The sequence below is a fragment of the Chelonoidis abingdonii genome, chromosome 7 (assembly GCF_003597395.2).
Source record: "Chelonoidis abingdonii isolate Lonesome George chromosome 7, CheloAbing_2.0, whole genome shotgun sequence".
In the NCBI taxonomy this organism is placed as follows: domain Eukaryota; kingdom Metazoa; phylum Chordata; order Testudines; family Testudinidae; genus Chelonoidis; species Chelonoidis abingdonii.
The window spans coordinates 31,063,051-31,078,533 of NC_133775.1; the positions used below are offsets into that span (position 1 = coordinate 31,063,051).

General features: G+C 43.7%; 1 pseudogene; it reads left to right on the plus strand.

Annotated features, from left to right (window-relative positions):
- Nucleotides 1-15,483, plus strand: part of LOC116824169 (calcium-activated chloride channel regulator 1-like) — a 32,140-nt pseudogene that overhangs the window by 14,344 nt on the left and 2,313 nt on the right.

Consider the following 15,483-nt stretch of genomic DNA (forward strand, 5'->3'; position numbering starts at 1 on the left):
GAGGAGAAATAACCAGGGGGAAATAAGGTTTGGCTGGAACAGAGGTTACCAGGGAACTAATTAGGTTCAGCTGGCTCCAACTGCTGGAGACCTTTTTAAACTCTCCCTGGCCTGGAAGCAGGGGGAGGAGAGTGAGAGAAGTAGGGAAGCTGCCAACAAATTAGGTGCAGCAAGGCTCTGATCTCTTCCAGCAAGGATGGCTGTGCCCTGTCCCCAGAAGGGGAGAAAACAAGCACAAGGGACTTACTGAGGGAAGGATCAGCCAGACCATGTGCTACCTAGAAAGGTTTGCTTTGCCCAAGTCTGTGTCTCCAAGGCTAAAAAGGAATGAGCCTGCTGAGGAGGAGAAGGTACTTTGCCACATGCATCTTGTGATGAGCTACAGTTGAGCAGAATGGAATTCAGTGTTCTTGAAAGTAAAGCATTAAACACTGGCTGAAAACAGTTACAGTGCAGGTATACCCTGTGTTATCATCCCCTACATCAATGGTTTTCAAACTTTTTTCCTGACAACCCAGTTGAAGAAAATTGTTGATGCCTGTGACCCAACAGAAATGGGACAGGGGGTTGGTTTGCAGGGGGGGTCAGGGCTCTGGGCTGGGGGCACAGGCTCTGCCGTGGGGTGAGAGATGTGGGGTTTGGGGTGCAGGAGGGGGCTCTGGGTTTGAGGTGGGCTCATGGCTGGGGGTTGGGGTGCAGACTTACCTTGGGCAGTTCCCGATCAGCATGCAGTGGGGGGTGCTAAGGCAGGCTTCCTGCCTGTCCTGGCACCGCAGACTGTGGTGTGCCCTGGAAGCAGCCAGCCGCAGGTCCGGCTCCTAGGTGGAGGTGCACAAGTGGCTCTGTACAGCTCTTGCCCACAGGCACCCCTCCCCATCCCCAGCTTCCATTGGCTGGTTCCCAGCTAATGGGATTGCGGAGCCAGTGCTTGGGGTGGGGGCAGTGCGCAGAGCCCCATGGCCTCCCTGCCTAGGAGCCAGATTTGCTGCTGGCTGCTTCCGGGGTGCAGCACAGTGTCAGAACAGGTAGGGACTAGCCTGCCTTAGGCAGGTAGCAATGCCCATGGGACTTTTAATGGCCCAGTCAGCAGTGCTGACCAGAGCTGCCACGACCCAGTGCCTTACATTCCGTGACCCAGTATTGGGTTGCGACCCGCAGTTTGAAAAGCACTGCCCTATATTGCTGTGCCAACAGATCATCTTCCTGACGTACCACACCAATACAATTCCGTTCCTGAAACTGATCTTCAGCAAAGATTGACAATTTGCCCAAATTATCTAGTGAAGTTATGACAGGATATATGTCTATCATATGTGACATATGCTATGAAATCACCCAGCTGGGAACTGAGAGACACAGGATGTAAATGCACCAATCTTTTCTCTCTAGAGATAATACTTCAGATTCTGGATCACAGGTGAAAGTGGTACTCTCTAATGATTATCTGTCCCCATCACACAACCAAATTTTTTGACACAACTGGCATTCCTTCCTCTGGAGAGGCTTCAGATTGGAATAGCAGATGTGGAGGTACAGTGAAAGAGCAGTCTGGAAAAGCTTATGTAGATTAATACTATGAGTATTTTACTCTCTTTACTGTCAAATTCACCCCAAAGCCATGAAAAGGCAAACAAGTAGTTAACTGAGGTCTGCACCTAGATTTCCAGAGATAAAAAGATAGAAATGGGCCCAACCCCTAATCTTAAAAAGATCAAGAATGATGACAGCTGGTTTTATAGAGAAGAGAAAATTTACCCTGGGAAGTTTTTCTATCTGGTTTTCAGCAATCTGTTGAAAGATTTACATTTAAAATACGTTCTCTCATGAAAATTAACAAATTTTCAAAGTGCCAGTAAATATGTAAAATGCAGGGGCTTTCCTAATGCATAAGTAGGTTGATTAGGTAAATGGCTGAAGATTCAGAATTGCGAACAAATTATGTGACACAAAATCTTATTTGTGAGCATGAGATCACATTATTAGAATGCTGTTTGGCTCACACTGTTATATATCTCCTGGCGGTAGATACATTTTCATGATAGCCAAACATGGCACATCTCTCCACTAGTCTGGAAAGAATATGGCCGGGGCTATCATCAGGTAGTTTGGAGTACTCAGATATTGGAAAAGTTAAACAACTACCCATATATTCCCTCCAAATCTCTCATCTACTCTATGGCAGGTACATTTCCATTTTTTGGTACAAAATAAACATCAGTAATTGCTGTATTCTTGCTTTTTGCTGTCTCTGCTGTAAAGCCTTGACTGTTCTAAGTATGTCCCTTTCTTCACCTGCAGAATAACCGCATTAAACGTCTCTACCAAGCTGCAGAAATATTCCTGCTACAGATTATCGAAACAGGTTCCTGGGTTGGAATTGTCACATTCCATTCTACAGCACAAATTAAAATTAATCTACAACAAATAGTCACTGAGAATGTACGCCAGGATCTTATCACATACCTGCCTACAACTGCTGGTGGAGGAACTAAAATCTGCGAAGGAGTACACAAAGGATTTGAGGTGAAGGAGAACATTGGGGGGAATGTGTCCTGGAATGCAGTGACACTGAAATGGAATTAGGGATCATGGTGGATATCCAGCTGAACATGAGCTCTGAGTACAGTGATATAGCTAAGAGAGCTAATGTGATCCTTGGATGTATAAGGAGAGAATAATGAGTAGCAGAGAGGTGATTTCACCTCCGTGTACAGCAGTACTGAGACTATTACTGGAATCCAGGGATTGATTCTGGTGTCCACACTTCAGGGAGGATGTTGGGGAAACAGGAAGGGATTCAGAATAGAGTTACAAGAACGATTCAAGGTTTGGAAAATGTGCTTTATAGTGAGAGACTTAGGAAGCTCAATCTATTTGGTTCAATAGAAGCAGGTGCAAGGCTTAAGAAATTTACAAGGCCCTGTGATGTTTATACTAGAAAAAAATTAAGATTGCATTGAGACAATCTTACAAGAATGCTTTGCAGGAATCTCAAGTCATCTTGCAGAAGATCAAAATCATATAAAGTCTTATAAAAAATTGCAAATTTTGTTTATTTTAACATTGGTTTAAGCATGGTTTCATTCTGAAACGTGGTTATGTAAAAATGGCAGCGTGATAGTCTGTGATTTCTCAAGCCACTATCCAGAACAGAACTGCGTTCATGCTAGCTTTCCTTAGCCTTAAGCTTTTGGAAGATGCCCTGTGCATATGCTGTCATTGGCAGCAGGACCTGGAGTGGGGGCACACATTACAACTTCTTGGAAGAAATGTAAGAAATATGTTATCCGTAGACACCTCTCCCCTGAACCATCCTGCTCTGTACAGGCAGGATAATTCAGACACCATCAATTCAGGCATTGCCACATAACACAGCCTCCACCTCCCGCACAATTCACACTTGTAAGGAAAGGATTTTGCCTTACACTTGCACACATATACATCAAGGAAAATTGTTGTGTACCTGTACTAGGGCAGATAACATTTACAATAAAGTCCTATTGCTAATACTTGAAATTCTCTTATCAATTTAGGTCATTAAACAAAAATACTCTAATCTCTATGGTTCTGAAATTGTACTGCTGACAGATGGAGAGGATGGGAGTATGAGCAGTTGCCTTACACAGGTGAAAAACAGTGGATCGATCATTCACACCATTGCCTTGGGGCCAAATGCTGCTCCAGAACTAGAACAATTTTCAAATATGACAGGTGAGTAACTTCCTAAACTAACCTGGCTTTTGGCTTGCATACCTGAAGCATGAAATGTAAAACTAGAGTGGTTTACAGCTTGTAATATGAGAAGAAAGCAAATTTAGTCACCTAATTCCAGTCATTTTTACAGAATGTTTATTTTCACCTAAATAAACACAACAATATTGGGAGCAATTATTATCTTTATCTGTCCTTGCTTAAAAAAATTGTAACCTGCTAACACCTTGCTAAATAGCAACGTTTGATAATTATATTACTGCAGGATGTTTCTCTAAACAGAAAGATACGCTCAGCCCTGTAAATAGCTGGAGCCCTGGGGAAGCAGCAGGGCTCCTGCAGCTATTTAAAGGACCAGGGTGGCAGAGACAGCTGGAGCCCCCCACTAACCCTGGGCTCCAGGGGCTATTTAAAGGTCCCGGGGCTCCCCTGTTTCTACCGCCTGCCCCAACCCTTTAAAGAGCCACCAGAGCCCTGGAGTAGTGGCGGTGGGGCTCCTGCTGCTCTTTAAAGGGCTGGGGCAGTAGAAGCAGTGGGAGCCCTGGACTTTTAAAATAGCTCCCAGAGCCCCGCAGCCCTACCCCAGAGCTCCAGCAGTGGGTCTCTGGTGGCAATTTAAAGGGCCTGAGACTCCAGCCCCTGCTGGGAGCCCCAGGCCCTTTAAATTGCCCACTGGGGAAGCCAGACTGCCCCAGTACAGCAAACTGGCTCTTGCCAGTATGCCATACCAGCTTACTTTCACCTCTGGTGCTGGGTGATGCTGCAGTACAGGGCACCTACCAATGGGAATTCCATGTGTTGATTTAGACTGTAACTTTACTCCGAATAGTGATTATGTATAAATTGCACCTCCTTAGTCAACAGAGATGCGCCTTTTGTGTATTCAGAGTCACATCTGCTTGCTTCAGGGACTTCAGTAAGATTGTACTGCTTTTTACTCTTGTTAACACTGTACGGCCAACATGGTTGTGAGAGAACAACCTGAATTCAGTTCTGGTTTGTGTACTCTAACAGAATAGTTCACTAAGTTCTGATCACAGAATCTTTAGTGCTAATGACTGATGTGTGAGCCAGAAAGAACCCAGCTGATCTTTCAGAGCCCAGTCTCAGTGGCCAGGACTCACTGTTTGAAACAAATGCCAGATTTCCAAGGACATTGAGCAGCAGAAATTCCCATTGGATACTAAGCACATATGAAAGTGGCCCAAACCTTTAACTGGTAAACAAAGCAGATTTGATCTGAGTCATTGAGAAGCAATAATCATGGAATGCTACAATGTTATTTTTACAGAGGTGTCTTTCAGAATGGATTGCACTTTACAGGTAGTGCATGGCTGGAAGTCCAGATTTACCAAGAACAGCCTGTAAGTGAATCAGCACAGTGTGCTGGATGAAGTGTTAGACGTGACCAAGCGAGATGGAGTTAAAATGTGAACAGATGATATCATTTCCCAGGTCAGACTAGCTTTTTGCAGGAACTCTTTAAGTGTTTCTATTAATTGATTTACCCAGCACTAGTGGTTCCCTTCCTCTCCCATGAACAAAGGATAGTAAAGGAACAAGATTTAATTTATCAAATTAACACTGTGCTTTATAGCAACAGTCAAACTAGAATAAGGCACATAAGAAAAACCTACTATTTTACAGTAAATGACTATTCTGATTATTTTAACCATCACATTTCAGGAGGCTTAAGGTTTTATGCCACAGATACAGTTGACTCCAATGGCCTTATTGATGCATTCAGTGGAATTTCATCAGGAAGTGGAAATATTTCTGAATAATCTATTCAGGTCTGAGTTTCATTTTTTTTTCACATTATTAATCAGTTACTGTTCTATAGTAGTAATTTTAGTAGTCACTAAAGTAATCATAACTATTGCACTGCCAGTGGCTGATCTTAAAATTGAAGTATAAAGCGATATTTGGAAATGGCTGTGGGAATTTTTGTGGTCTGTTATATTAGCAATGAAATGAAATAGCCAGTGAAACAAAGAATTAAAAATTTTCACAATTAGCTATTCAAAAGGGACTTATAGACAGAGGTAGGCAGAAATAACACAGAACGTTCAGCCACTCCTGTATGAAATGCTGTAAACAAGTCATCTTGTCTTCCAGAGCATCTTACTTAACACCGTTATCAATAAAAAGGAAAATACCCTGACTGGTTCTCTTCTAAACAATAGATAACATTTTGATTCCCAGCTTTCCTGACACTTCTCATGATCTATCTCAACTCAGCAACGATTTCTTCAAAATAATTGAGGCTAGTAGTACTGAGTTTTCCCCTCCTCCTATTTCTATCACAGCTCTTGGGTTGTGCTCTCTGTAACTTAACAACTCATCCCTCACTTTGTTAAATCTCTGCTATGGACCCAGTTCTGCACTTTATCTGAATCATGCCCAGCGACTAACATAGCATTGTTCATGGACTACTTAGCTTCTCTACAAATGTATAGAGCTCTTGTTAAGAGCATAAGAATGACCATACTGGGTCAGACCAATGATCCATCTAGCCCAGTATCCTGTCTTCCAAGAGTGGCCTGCAACAGATGCTTCAGAGGGAATGAATAGTGTGACAGGTTGGATCACAGAAACCCCCTTGGGAACTGCCAACTGATGTGCCAAGCCTACTTCTGCCCCTGCTTTCCTGCCCTGGCAGCTTAGGACTCCAGCACCCTGTCTTGCTGAGCCAGACATGCCCGTCCGCTCCAACACAGTCTGACCCACTACCCCTAGGTTTAACCTGACCTGTCTTTAACATTCAGACGCCCAACTCCCAATGGGGTCTAAAATCCAAATAAATCAGTTTTACCCTATGTAAAGCTTGTACAGGATAAACTCTTAAATTGTTCGCCCTCTATAATGCTGATAGAGAGATATGCACATCTGTTTGCCCCCTCTCCCCATGTATTAATAGATACTCTGGGTTAATTAATAAGTAAAATGTGATTTTATTAAATACAAAAAGTAGGATTTAAGTGGTTTCAAGTAGTAACAGACAGAACAAAGTGAATTACCAAGTAAAATAAAATAGAACACGCAAGTCTATGTGCAAAAAACTGAATACAAATAAAACCTCACCAGTTCCAGTAAGCTTCCTTTTACAGACTAGTCTCCTGCTAGTCTGGGTCTAGCAATTACTCACACCCCCTGTAGTTACTGTCCTTTGTTCCAGTTTCTTTCAGGTATCCTTGGGGGTGGAGAGGTTCTCTCTTCAGCCAGCTGAAGACAAAATGGAGGGGTCTCCCAGGGGTTTAAATAGACTTTCTGTTGTGGGTGGAGACCCCCTCCTCTCTCCTATGCAAAGTCCAGGTCCAAGATGGAGTTTTGGAGTCACATGGGCAAGTCACATGTCCTTGCATGACTCAGTTTTTACCTGCCAAGCCACTTTCCTGGGAAAGCTTAGATGTGGTTTGGCATCTTCAAGTTCATTGTTGGCTTAAGTGGTTCTTTATTGGGCATTTAATGTGCACATTCCTTTCTCAATAGAAATCAAGCAAGTATAGAGCCAATATTCCTAACTTCAAGTACAAAAATGATTCATGCATACAAATAGGAGGAATGTATTCAGTAGATCATAACCTTTACATAGATATGTTACATAGCATATGTAGCATAAAACACATTCTAGTTATGTCATATATACATTCATAAATGTAACCCTTCTGCCCGTCAGACTTGGCAGCAACAAGGGCCGGGTTCAGTATCTAGGGGTTCTGTTTCACTACTACAATGCAAAACCGGCTCGAGCCCCCACCCAGTAATCTGGGACAATTATATACCACCCCTCTGGGCGCCTCTAAGAGGCAATACTTCCCCTCTCGCAAGCACGGAGTCTGAGGGTATGTCTACACTGCACGATTATTTCGAATTAGCTTAAACCGATATTACAAAACAGATCTAATAAAATCGGTTTAGCGCGTCCACAGTTGTGATCAACGAATTCGATTGTTGCGTCTATGGTCCAAAGCTCCATCGATTTCAGGAGCGGTGCACTGTGGTGAGCTGTTCCTCAGCTATCCCATAGTTCCCACTTCCGTGTTGAGAGCACAGTGCCTGATGGGCAGAAACACTGCCCGGGTGTGCTGTGGTACAGCCTCACCCCTCCCTTTTGTGAAGGCAGCAGACAACCCTTTGGCGCCTTTTTCGCGAGTGCATTGAGCAAACGCCTAGCACAGCACTCTTTCCCTTTTTTTTTTCACGTGGTGGTGGGGGGAAATAACTGAGGAGCTGTTCCTGACCACGCCAGACACTGCTGTTTGAACCTACGACATGGGAGCTCAGCCAGAATGCAATAATTTTCAGGACTGCTGTGGACTGTGGGATAGCTCGAGTCCTCAGTACCCCCTCCCTCCCTTCATGAGCGTCCATTTGATTCTCTGGCTCCCGTTACGCTTGTCACACCGCGCTGTGTATCCTGGAGTTTTTATTCAAACGCTTTGCATTTCGTGTTCTGTAACGGAGCTGCATACAACAGATTTGTCTCCCCATACAGCGATCAGACCTAGTATCTTCCCGTACGGTCTATGCTGGAGCTCTTTTTTCGATTTCAAACTGCATTGCAGCCGTGCTGATCAGAGCTCCACCTGGGCAAGCAGGAAATGTAATTCAAAGTTCGCGGGGCTTTTCCTGTTTTACCTGCCCGCTGCATCCGAGTTCGAGATGCTGTCCAGAGCGGTCAGTGCTGCACTCTGGGATGCCGCCCGGAGGCCAATCGTCGATTTCCATCCACATGAACCCTAATCCGAGTTATCACTATCGAATTTAGCGCTACTCCTCTCGTTTGGGAGGAGTTCCGAAATCGATTTAGGAGCCGTTTAACTCGATATTAATGACGACGTCGTGTGAACGGATACAGCGTTAAATCGGTATATCGGCCATTAAACCGATTTAAAGTCGCAGTGTAGACCTGGCCTGAGTGTAGCAAAAGCCTTTTAATAAAGGAGGGAAACAATGCAGCATTATGTTTGGGAAACACCACAAACGGGATTCATAACACAAACCATGAGCAAAAGACCTACCCCCAAGTAAGTTCGGCAGAGTCCTTTTCCCCTCAGCGTCTTAAGTCCAACATTCCAACAGTCACCCCACACGCTGTTTCTGATGGTCAGTGTAGCCCACAGAGTTCAGAAGTTCCTCTGCAGAGTTTACCTCTCAGCCTGGGTGGAAGCAGGGGGAGGTATGGGGCTATCTAGCAGGGGGAGGGATGGCTCAGTGTTTTGAGCATTGGCCTGCTAAACCCAGGGTTGTGAGTTCAATCATTGAGGGGGCTACTTAGGGATCTGTGGCAAAACCAGTACTTGGTCCTGCTAGTGAAGGCAGGGGGCTGGACTCAATGATCTTTCAAGGTCCCTTTCAGTTCTAGGAGATGGGTATATTTCCCTTATTATTATTATCTTACATGTTCACTGCTTGGGTTGATGGCTGATTGCCACGCCTCTCCGTGGGGTTCTGCTGCAGTCTTCACTGCCAGCCGCATCTCTCCGCCAGTCACTCTGCTATCTGCTTTGCTCACCACGCCTCTCCGCTAGCCGCTCCTCTCTGCTAGCCATCCTGCTAGCTGCTCACCGACTTGTCTTCAGACCCCTCCCCTACTTAACGCAGCTCTCAGAGATCTCAGCTCTTTAGTGACTTCAGCTCTCATGATTTTAGCTGATAGTAGGGGAGCCTTGGTGCTAGTGCACCACTAGCCCAAAACAGATCTAAAGCTTAGACCTTGGTATCAGTGATTTCAGTTCTGTAGCATGTAACAAGACTCCTAATGGAATCAAAATTAGCTCTGTTGTCGCACAATGGAGAGAGGAGGTGACATGTTCACACTCCATCTGGAGATAGCTGAAATCCTGAATTATTAGGTCTTCTGTTTTAGTAGCTCCACTGTCACATCAGGAGAAAGAGAACAAAATGTTTCTTTATTTTCTGGGATAGTAACATCAGCTATTAAAAAAGAATTTATCACACTTTCTAAGCATTTATACCAATCTCATCACTATAGTACAATCTGAGCACCTGACACAAATGTCCACCCACGTGATCTTTGCAATTGCCTTCCAGTATCTAATCTCCAATTTTTATCCTAAACAGAAAGATATTTTATTAAAAAGTACTTTCCTATCTTTAGTTTTTGTAATCCGTAAAACAGGAGTGAGCAAATCTACTTGCAGCCTGGTAGTCCAGTGGGCCACTATAAAACTCCTGTTGGTAGCTCATCTGTAAATTCTGGTGGCCCACACGTACAATACCAATGTTGGTAAAGGACACCCTGTTTCTCTTCTTTCTGTGTGTCTCCCTGTTGTTTATGTTATTTCTGTTTGTGTCTCTCATTATTCTCTGTTGTCCCTACCTGTGGTTGTATGGCTCTCTCATTGTGCTGTCCTTCTGGAAGCAGGCTGACAGCTGCAGAGGAAATGTAGCACTGATCTCCTGCACAGAAGTGATTTGATAGCTAGGTAGACAGACCACAAAGAACAGTGGAAGGAGACCCTTGGTTACTATATTTTCACATTCTTAAGCAATTGTACTCTGCAAATGGGCATTACCAAAAATGTGCTCCGGGATTCATTATTCCACTCCCTTCAATGGCTAGCCCAAGTGGCCTTCACCCTCCTGCTAGTTCCCCAGGTGTGGAGGCACAGTGGCAGAAGGTTCCTGCCTCCTTTGCACAACCCTGAGCTCTGCATAGAACAGCAGAGATCTGCTCAGGGTGATGCCAGCATTAATCCTCCTCTGTCCCCTCTGCCAGCAGTGGGCCAGTTGTCCACCAGCCAGTCAAGGTGCCCTCTGAATATGCAAAATATTGATTTGTTCGGCCCTTTAAGAGGAAAATGAACCGCTCTGAAATTACTGGTATTTTAAGTTTATATCTGCTAACTACCCATAAAACATATTTTGTTTGTCTTCCAGCTTGAAAGTACAGCTCGGAGTGTCGCAGTCAAGCAGTGGATGAATGGTACAGTGACTGTAGATAGCACTGTGGGAAAAGACACCTTCTTTGTAGTTACATGGGATGGAATCACATCTCCACCAGACATTTTACTGCGGGACCCCAAAGGAAAAGAATATAGAACGTCAAACTTCACAGTTAGTAATCTAAACCTCCGAACAGCTCGACTGAGTATAGCAGGCACTGCAGAGGTAAAGACTAAACTCTTTTATTATCCGAACATGTTAACATTTTCATAATCTAAAATGCCACTTCTCTTTTTAGAAGTTATAAATATATATTCCTAATGAACCAATTTTATCTTTGGTGTAACTCCATTGACTTGCAATGGTTGTCTAACTGTCATTTGTGCTCCTCCTAATTTTTTATTATGCTCTACACGCGTCTCAAGTATACAAGACTCCCAGACAAAACACTAAGTTAAGGTTGAGGGTGCATATCAATAATATACGGGTTCCAGTCCTTCCAAGAATATGATAATTTTCAAACATCCACCACTAGAACTGAGCAAATTCAGACATAAGGTTAAATTTAAAAGAAACCAAACATTTGAGAGCACGAAGAATCATGAGTAAGATACCCAAATTACCTCAGCTCTGGTCCCCTAATTGCCTTTTGTGCCCTGGAAAATCTCCGCTAAACTAAGATAATAATTAACTAAGGGAAACACAAAACTGTCCTTAGACTAATGGAGTCTTATATTATATTTTTATACTCCATATACTTGACTTGCAGGTGGGGGATTGGTATTATTGGATTCAAAATAACCACACAGATTCTCAAGTCATATCAATGATAGTAACCTCTCGAGCGGCATCTTTGGCTGTGCCTCCAGTGACTGTGAAAGCCCACATGAATAAGGATACAAACAACTTCCCTAATCCAATGGTGATTTATGCAGAAGTTAGTCAAGGATTTTTGCCTGTTCTTGGTGCAACCGTGATGGCCACTGTTGAACCACAGACTGGATCTGCAGTGGAGCTCAAACTCCTTGATGATGGTTCAGGTAATCTTATTAGAGGTTTCTGTACCGGGGACTTGGAGGTTGGAGTATTTGACTTTCTGTCCCCTGCTTCTGTGGTTTAGGTGCCTCAGTCTTTAAGGCAGGAGTTTAGGGAGACCCGGGCCCTCCCACTCCAGTGGATCCCAGCCCAGGGTCCTGTGCAAGTCAATCCCTGAGTAGGGGACCCGTAGTTCTGGGCTAGTTCCCACTGCTGTCCCTTCAATTTGAGGTGTGACCCCTAGAGTCCAAGTTCCTGTGGTGGCTTGTCTCTAGTAGCGCCCCCTTGTGGACTCTGGGTGGCATCCTGCTGCAGTTGCAGATTCCTCCAGACCAGGCAGACAAGGTGTCTGAGCTTTGTTCCCCTGGGCTTCTCTTAGGCCCCATGCTCCTAGACCTCTTTCTCCAGCTCCTTTGGCCAGGAAGAGAATATTTGGTTTCTGGTGGCTGCCTCAGCTGGCAGCCTAGTGACCCTTCCCTCAGGTAGGGAGGCAGCGAGCTCCTGTCTCTTCACTAGTCAGCCCCAAACTGAGCCAGGATCCCTCTTTTTCTCTCCCTTCCAGGCTTGACATTGGCTGCAGGTATAACAGGGCGGGGCTAGCTGGGCCCAAAGGTTCTCTTTAACCCCTTCCATGCTTCTGGGTGGTTTCTCTTCTTCACCACAGTTTCCTTACCTTTTGTCTAGAAATTTGTACAATCCCCATTTTGTGGTATGTGTTTTAGAATCGGCCTCTGCATGCTACTTCCAAGCTTATCACTAAGGGTTCAGTCATGCTTATACCATAAGCACAGACTTAGGGGCAGCAAGTGAGTGGAGACTGTGACTCTGGTCTTCCCACTGCTTCAGAATGGGAATAAACTGCACTGGGTCTAAAGTGGTGGAGCACGTGTGCCCTGACATGCTGACACAGCTACACTGTTGGGTGTGTTAGGAAGGAGGAGAGAGAAACTGCGCCAAGAAGAAGGGTGTGTAGTGGCTGTGCAGAGTCTTCTTCCTCTCCTATGCAGTTACCTTGATGCAAATAGCCAGCACAGGGATCGAAGGGGGTCTTGTGGGCCTGATTCAGCTGTACTCACTGTTTGAAATTATGTGTATTTTACAGAGGGGATGCAGGAGGCAGAACAAGAGAGTGAGAGTCTGTTTCTAAACTTGTCACATGCTATATACTATAGGCAGTGTAGCTATGTTAAAAACATCTCCTTCATAAGGATGAATTATATAGATTATTATTCTCCTTTTTTAAATCTACTGTGCCTACAGAGGTGATGTGATCATTCTCCAACTTCTCTGTTCTCTGAACCATGTAGTTCAGACTGCAGGCTCTCTCCTCTCCACAACCCTACATTCCACCATTGCTTCAATCTCAAAGAGTTTTAGTCTGCAGATCACCAAGAAGGGCTCCACAGACCACAGAAAACTACAGAGAATTACTAAGTAGTTTAGAAATAGTAAACTAGTGGTTATTATTTAAAATAACAGTAAATACACAGCTACATTTTTCAATGCTACATTGTTATCTCCCATTAAATATATGAGCTTATGTCACCACAATGGGATCGATCCTGTTTTCACCTAGGTCCATATCAAAACTCTTATTGATTTCAGTAGAAGCAAGAGCAGGTCCAATGTATGTTTATGAACTGAACAGTAAGAAAAGATCTTTCTTAACAAAAGGTATCTTGTTTGGATAATTAATTATTAACATTTGTATGTCAAGGTGCTGATATTACCAAGAATGATGGAATCTATTCAAAGTACTTTACATCTTTCAAAGGAAATGGCAGATACAACTTAAAAGTGCGTGTCCAAGGGAAAGATATGATTGTCAGACGTCGCCATAGGCAGAGTCAAGCCTTGTATGTTCCAGGCTACATAGAAAATGGTAAGGAACATTTATGAAGTAGAAAACACTTTGTGTGAGGGTGTGTGTAACTTAGTATATTTTTCCTCTTTCCCTTATTTTTGCATTTCGGTTTTGACTAAAAGCCCCAGGGAAATTAAGTGCAAAAAATACAACTAATTCAACGTTCAAATATAGCTTATTCTGAAGTGACTTTGTTAAAATAGTATTGTTGAATTCTACACTGTTATGTCTCAATCGCTCCAGAACAAATTTGGCTAGTTAGAGGTTAGCAACATGGCTGTTCTAACTCCCAGCCCTGCAGATGCTGAGGTTCTGAATATCAAGTTGTGTTCTTTCTGGTTTGTGCATTGTCTCCATAATCTGCAGGCCAAATGCCATGCTCCCTTACATCTATACAACACTGTGGCCATCGGTGGGATTGTACAGGTGTAACTAGAGACGTACTTTGAAGAGAACAGTTGAACAGTTGGCCCTGCAGATGGAACTTGGTTAACAACTCTGGGGAAAAATAATAACTTACTTTTTGTCATTTAATCTGATTCTGGGTAGACCAGGGTTTCTCAAACAGAGGTCGCTGCTTCTGTAGAGAGAGCCTCTGGCGGGCCGGGCCGGTGTGTTTATCTGCCCCGTCCGCAGGTCCAGCAAATTGTGGCTCCCATTGACCGCGGATCGCTGCCCAGGGCCAATGGGAGCTGCTGGAATCGGCACAGGCCAAGAGACTTACTGGCCACCACTTCCAGCAACTCCCATTGGGCCGGAGCAGTGATCGGCCAGACCTGTTGATGGGGCAGGTAAGCACACTGGCCCGGCCCACCAGGGGCTTTCCCTACAGAAGTGGTGACCCCTGTTTGAGAAACCCTGGACTATACTGAATTTTAAAAGTCTACATAAAAACATGTTCAACTTAAATCCACAAAGCAAGGAAATGCCTCCAAGGTTGTAATTCTTCACTGCCTGCAATACCAAGGAAGAGTGGGGTGGAAGCTACTTCATCATAACCACTTTCCACTGACACCTGCTTAATACCTTAAATACTCTAACTGATAATAAGCACTGTTGCTACTTTCAACTATCCTTGAAATCTGGTTTGCTTTTAGGGTCTGCCTTAGTTTTGTGCAAAGATGCAGGTCTTGAAATTCACTTTGTTTTCTGTCTGAGCCTCACTAATTTTTGCACTACGTTTGAATAAGCTAAAGAAAAAGGTAGATTAAAGCAAGAAGGAATGCTAGATAAAAAGAAAGTGTGCTATGATTTAGAGTTTTGTAATGGTCAAATATTATGAGTAATTTTTTATCTTTTTTGGGACAGGTGAAATTAAAATGAATGCACCGAGACCTGAAGTTACTGATGATGAAATTCAAGCAAAGCTAGGAAGTTTCAATAGAGTTGCCTCAGGAGGTTCTTTTGTAATGGAAAATGTTCCTTCAGGAGGAACTACTGATGTGTTCCCACCCTGTAAAATTATTGACCTTGAGGCTCAGTCTGAAGAAGATAAAATTCGTTTGTCTTGGACAGCTCCTGGGAATGACTTTGATGTGGGACAAGGTAAGTTGGAAGTTTTGTTTTAGTCAGCTGGAAGTGATACATTATTGTCAGTTATCTGAAATTACATACAATGAGCCAGCTAAGCAGATGACAAAAGTTGTCTTTCCCATCTGCAAAAATGTGACCATTTGGCCTGGCCTCCGCTAGATTTTCTCTCTAAAATTTCCTAGTGTAGATCAGGCCTTGGCATAACCAGTAAATTCCCTGTTCAATATGATATTAATGTTAGTCCCTCTTAATCTTCAAAAAAATGTTTGAGAAACATGAAATATTCCCAAACCCTGACACTTTTGTGGCAGAAATGCAAAACTTTTATACCAACCAGCCAATACTAGCTTAAAAAGACAAACAAATTAAATCAAAAACATACTCACCAATATGTTTAGAGTCACCAGTGACTCTTCCAAGGCTTAGCC